We start from the raw sequence: 6924 nt of genomic DNA, 5'->3' as shown, positions 1-6924 counted from the left end.
GAATGAAAGATGCCAATGAAGGAGAGATGAAGTCGAGAATGAAGACTATGTTAGGTTACCAGTAAGAGAGCAATAAAAGACAATGTTCTATAAGTGAGAAAAGAGGATCAGTAAAAAAGTGAAAAATGAAAAACCTCCATTAGTGTATGGATTACCTGATGTTATTATAACCTCTTCTAATAAACCCCTCTTATAATTCAGAATTTTTGTAGTGTTGTTAGCCATTTATTAATAGGAAAATGATTGTTTGACAAAGAAAATTTGACAAACTTTTGACAAACTGACGTGGCTTTAATTAATTGAATTTTTTAAGTGAAAAAATATTGCATTGCACGTTTGAGAGAGAAATGTGAAGGAAAGTATTTGTATTGGTTCACAAAACAGAAGAAGTTCCCGCAAGCTCTCGCGCCTGATTCAAAATTCCGTTGCTTTACCAAAACCCCTTTGCTGCTTTACTAAAACCCCATTCTCGGTGCAGATCGAAATTCTTCAATCCCACCTGCACAAAAGCCTTCCGTTCCGATGGTGGTTCACGAAATTGCAGTAGAACGTTCCCGACGGTGGTTGATGGAAAACCCTTCGTCGTTCGTTGGAAGTGGAAAGCATGGAATTGACAGGTTAGGTTTTTCGATTGAAAATCAATTTGGGGTTTAGGGTTTCGATTGGAAACCATAGCTTTTTGGATTCAAATGCATTTTTGGGGTTTAGGTTTTGATTGGAAACTGACGTGATCCTTGTGATATGTGTCACAACATCGTACCATTGCTGGAGCTAGGTCGGAAATTGAAGGTGTGGTGTCACCAAGATATGGCAAGCACATAAAGTTTCAAAATAATTTGCTTAGACTAAGGCTGCAACTTTAAATGGCTATCACTAACTACTAAAATGGCAAACACAATAAAGGGTTTTGCACAACAAGTTTTCACAGAAAGGTGACAACTTCATTTACATTTCCTTTTCACCAATCTTTCTTATTAAAAAATCACTACAACTATTTTGGTGTCACCAAGATATGGCAAGCACATAAAGTTCCAAAATAATTTGTTTAGACTAAGGCTGCAACTTTAAATGGCTATCACTAACTACTTAAATGGCAAACGCCGTAAAGGGTTTTGCACAACAAGTTTTCACGGACAGGCTGCAACTTCATTTGCATTTCCTTTTCACCAATCTTTCTTATTAAAAAACTCTCTACAACTTTTTTGGTGTCACCAAGATATGACAAACATATAAAATTCCAAAATAATTTGATTAGACTAAGGTTGCAGCTTTAAATGGCTATCACTAACTACTCAAATGGCAAACACAGTAAATGGATTTGCACAACAAGTTTTCACTCACAGGTGGCAACTTCATTTGTATTTACTTTTCACTAATCTTTCTTATTAAAAAATCACTACAACTTTTTTGGTGTCACCAATATATGGCAAGCACATAAAGTTCCAAAATAATTTGCTTAGACTAAGGTTGCAGCTTTAAATGGCAGTCACTTACTACTTAAATGGCAAACGCAGTAAAGAGTTTTGCACAACAAGTTTGCACGAACAGGTGACAACTTCATTTGCATTTTCTTTTCAGCAATCTTTCTTATTAAAAAAATCACTACAACCTTTTTGGTGTTACCAAGATATGGTAAGCACATAAAGTTCCAAAATAATTTGCTTAGACTAAGGTTGCAACTTTAAATGGCAATCACTAACTACTTAAATGACAAACACAGTAAAGGGTTTTGCACAACCAATTTTCACGGACAGGTGGAAACTTCATTTGCATTTTCTTTTCACCAATCTTTCTTATTAAAAAATCAGTACAACTTTTTTGTGTCACCAAGATATGGCAAACACATAAAGTTCCAAAATAATTTGTTTAGATTAAGGCTGCAACTTTAAATGGCAATCACTAACTACTTAAATGGCAAACACAGTCAGGGCTTTTGCCAAACTTGTTTCCATGTATAGGTGCCCATTTAAATTGGAACTAAATTTAACCAGGGCTACATGCCGAACTTTCTTATAAAAAAATTAGTGCATAATTTGTGGCAAATGAAGTTCGAATTCTTGTAGTCTTCAAACGTAATCGTGGTCGATGCTTCATTCAATGATTCATATTGCTTTCTTCACATTCATTTGTGTCTTCATTATCAAACTTTGTTGCTTTTTCAACTTCCTCATCATGATCCAGATCTTTAACATGAGTTGAGAATAAAAAGAAACATTGTGACAATGTAAAGATATAAAAAGAATTGTAACCAAATGAAAATGAAAAGATGAAGAATATGAGAAATGGAAAATACATCACTTAAACAAGGACCAAAGTATTAAACACCAAACTGTAACTATTTATGTGGCAAATGCATTGCAACTTTTAGCATGCAAATAATATAAAGCTTCCAATTAATACAATTCATTCAACAAGTGTGTAAGACTCCCATCCAATCATACTTTCATCAAACACCACAACACAACAAACCATTTCAAAACAAATAGGGGATTCAAAAATTAAATCGTAAAGAACACAACTCAAAATAAACTTCACTCAATCAATTTTTGGCAATTACGACATTTTTCCCAAACGCTCAAACAGAAATTCCCATAAAGGGTTTTCATTTTTAAAACAACCCATGCTGCAATGGTATCCGATCAAAACCCTAAACCCCAAAAATGCATTTGAATCCAAAAAGCTATGGTTTCCAATCGAAACCCTAAATCCCAAATTGATTTCCAATCGAAAAACCTAACCCGCAAATTCAATGCTTTCCACTTCCAATGAACAACAAAGGGTTTTTCGTCAACCACCGTCAGGAACGTTCTACTGCAATTTCGTGAACCATCGTCGGGACGAAAGACTTTCGTGCAGGTGGGATTGAAGAATTTCGATCTGCACCGAGAATGAGGTTTTGGTAAAGCAACGAAGGGATTTTAGTAAAGCAGCAAAATTTTCAATCAGGCACGGGAGCTTCTTCTATTTCGTGAACCAATCAAAATGCTTTCCTTCATATTTCTCTCTCACACGTGCAGTACAATATGTTTTCACTTAAAAAATTTAATTAATTAGAGTCACGTCAGTGTATTAAAAGTTTATAAAATTTTCTTTGTCAAATCATCATTTTCCTTGTTAATAACATCCTTTCTTGCCCAATCCTACATGTCATCTTAGATAGAGAATACCTACAAAAACAATTGCAACTTTATATTTCATTCCCAAACTACAACCAACTATATTGTATATAAATATTAATTTGCCAATAACTTTCAACTCAAATGTATCACTGCAATCACGGGACCTACATTCATTATCCTGTGCACTATAAGATAAAACATACTCCGTGTCAATATCATCTATACCTAGACACATGTCAACCTCATTTAATATTCTCATGTAAAAAGTCTTCATCCATATATTAACTCTACGAAAATAAAATTTAGGTGCCAAAAAAAAATCCCAAAATCAACAATTTTTCCAGTCTAATTGGAAACAAGTATTCCAAAATGTCAATCCAAAATATACATTTTATAATTTTAAAATTTAGATTAAATATGCTTTTAATTTTTAAATTTGTACGTAAAATTCAAATTCGTCATTATTCAAAACTTTAATACATTTTAATATCTTAACTTTAAAAATAAATAAACATATAAGGTAACTGAATTAAAAAAATTATCTAATTATTTTTTAAAATTTGAGAACTAAATTTTATTAAAATTTCAAACATAAAAAAATTATAATTTCATTAGGACTAAACATAAAATTACTCTTCTGAAATATCCTCTTTAGAAGATAAAATTTCTATTACAGAATACACTTTCAAGACTAGGCTTTGAATATTGTTTTCCCTGGAAAGCTTCCAGATTTATCATTCTAGAACACTTATACATTCCATAATTGCTAGAACATACATTCTAAAGTTTAAAGACACAACTTCTGGATACAACAATTCCAAAGCCAATTCTTATTGCTAAAACACATTTCGGAGTCCATGTTCTGAAAGCTTATTCCCAGACTCTGGAATTTGGTGATCCATTTTGCACCATTATAAATGACAACAAACCCTTTCATACCCTCTTCACATACTCTGAGCTAAACTACTTCAAAACACACTACAACAATTTATAGTTTAGACCATACTAAAATAGACAACGACTAAATAAATGTAACCTAAACATATAATAAACAACATTTTTTAAATGATGTATAAATATCATGAAAGTCCATGATTATATAATTGTTGCTTTAAACTATGTGGGCAAAACAAGTAAAAATATGGTCTAAAAACATAGGTAAGGTATAAAATCAACATGTAAAATTGTTGTTTATTGTGAGAATTTTAAGCAACGGTTTTAAAAATATTGTCATACTAAAAACTGTTGTGTATTACCTATAGCTACACTCACCTATACCACGCCTAAATAATTGTGGTATAATCTTTAGACCACGGTTTTTATAATTTATATCATAATTTTATGTTGTTGTCTAAAGTGATTTTTATTGTAGTGACACTGCTTCTTCTACTTTGAACCTTCAAGGAGGAAAACATGAGCCAAATAACACTATGGCAAAGGAGAGAACGTTTGAAACAAAATCCAAAGCGTCAAAAGGGTATTTCAAAATAATGGGGTGGAAGTAGCAAATAAATAGGTGTAGGAAGCAAAAGCTTAAAAATAAATGAAATCCAACCTTTTATGATTTGAGTTTTGGTTGTTTCTTTTTGCACCCCAATAATTGCTTCCTAATGCAAATATCCTACCAGCTAACTTTATTTGTTAATATATTCACTTTTACTTCTCTATTATTATTTTTTATCTTATTTACTTGAAGGTTGAGAAATTTTCTCTAAGTAGATCTTCCAAGATTTCATTCAAGGATGTACAATCAATCTCTACTCATGGAAAGGACCCACGCTACTTTGTTCTTTTGAAGAAATGAAAATCGTAATGTAAATGTATGTTTCAGAAATATTTTTGAAAACACAAGTGAAGCATGGTTTCTGAAACGTGAAGCTTGTTATTTTAATACATTAGTGAAGCAATTAACAGATTTATGTATATCTCTAACAAATATTGCACTAACAAATTTTCTCACGCTGAATCACGATAGATCTAATAAATTTTATTGGAACAGATTATCAAAATATATTAAATAAAATATTTTAAATTTAGTTCAATTATAAAAAATTAATTCATAAAATAAGTTATATCTATTTATCATATATAGTTATATAGTATTAAGAGCACTTATCCACTAGGGTATAAAAGCTATATTATTACCACACACTTTGATATCACTGTTGGATCTTTGAAATTAACATCACTCTTAAGCTAAAAGTTTAAGATAATAGATTTATTCAATATAAGATTTAGATTCACACTTGAATTCCCAACATATAACTTTAAAATATAGATTTATTCAATATAAGATTTAGATTCACATTTGAATTTTCAATATGTAGTTAATATGAAATCTCTAATAATTATATACCGGAACATCCTTATTACAAGAGACGTGAAATGAAACAATAAAAAGTTGCCTCCATGATGAATTAAAAAAGAAATACATTTCTTGATTATCTCAACTTTTACATATAAAAAAAAAAAATCAAAGCAGACAACATTAATTTTTAATTAATGAATTTGGAAGTGAAAGAGTTAATTTAGATTGTATAATTTGTAATCTATTTTTAAATTAAACAATGTGATTGCATAATATAGAAATTTTAACAACATTAAAAAATAAATAATTTCATATTATACAAATCGAAACACAGCACCCGAATTTTTAACTTTCAAGTGTAATCCAAAATTTTCTAAATCATGCATTTTATAACCTTGTTGCATACCGTAGGATGGTGTGGAAATAAATTATGGAGGTGCGGAAAGAAATATCCATAAGTGGTTAGACTCAATTTCTTTTGCATTTCGAACCTTTTACTTATGATTATTGTTTCGTGTGTAATTATTATCTGCACTCCGTAATAAGAGGGAAAACTCAAAAAAAAAAAAAATAATAATAAATATATATATATATATATATATATATATATATATATATATACACGGATCATTTATAGTGCAGGGAGGGCCATGGCCCCTCAATATTTTTGAATTTTTTTCAAATTATATGTATGTTTTTGAAATTTTTTTAAATTATATTTATATTTTTGAAATTATTTTAAATTCTATATATCTTTTAAATTTTTAAATTTTTTTAAAATTGTATGTAGTATATTTTAGAAATTAATGGAAATTAAATTGTGTGACTTTTTATTTTTTTTTTATAAAACACAACCTTTAATCTTAACAAAGTTGGTCATCTAGCTTTTTTTTAGTTTTAATTTGGTTTCGATTTTTGAAAAAGTTGATGCAATTTGGTTATTTTTATTAAATTTTTAAAGCGAATCAAAAGATTTTTTATACACTTGGATCATATTAATTGCACAAACAAAACAAAACATCTTTATTAATCGTTCCAATTTTCAACAAATTAAGACTAAAAAAATATTAGACAACCAACTAGACATTTCTGACAAATAAAGAAACAAAAAAAATCATTAAACCAAATATTTATTAAGATATTTTTTATTTCTTTCTCATTGTCTTTCTAAGTTTTTACAAATTGTATTCATCTCTTATTCTCATATGTTTTCTTTTTTCTTCTTGAAGAAAAAAAAAATAGACACACTCATTTTTTTTTTCTGATTTCTCATTTGTTTTTTTTTCTTGAAAAAAAAAGGTAATTCTCTATCATCTTACTTGATAATAAAATATTAGTTTAAGAGTTATTAACATGATTTTTTTTATCTTACAAGCCTTTTGCAAATTCATTTTTTATGAATATAAGATAAAATTTGTATTTTAATATTATTTTTGAAAAAAAAATTATTTATATAGATGGAAAATAAAATAATAGATTTATTTATTTTTAAATGAT

At 29.1% G+C, this 6924-nt stretch overlaps 1 long non-coding RNA gene across 1 annotated transcript; it reads right to left on the bottom strand.

The window, feature by feature from the left end:
• Positions 1 to 1766: 1766 nt before the first annotated feature.
• Positions 1767 to 2939, bottom strand: LOC146882153 (uncharacterized). The gene is made up of 2 exons (XR_014984996.1): positions 2739 to 2939; positions 1767 to 2183 (listed from the first exon to the last, which is right to left on the bottom strand). It is a non-coding gene; the product is annotated as an uncharacterized LOC146882153 (long non-coding RNA).
• Positions 2940 to 6924: the final 3985 nt, after the last annotated feature.

This window comes from Vigna unguiculata, chromosome 10, assembly GCF_037176805.1.
Source record: "Vigna unguiculata cultivar grain cowpea cultivar isolate G323 ecotype 2 chromosome 10, ASM3717680v1, whole genome shotgun sequence".
Taxonomy (NCBI): domain Eukaryota; kingdom Viridiplantae; phylum Streptophyta; class Magnoliopsida; order Fabales; family Fabaceae; genus Vigna; species Vigna unguiculata.
Note: the sequence above shows the minus strand (reverse complement) of the source record. Positions and strands in the feature narration are given on the sequence as shown.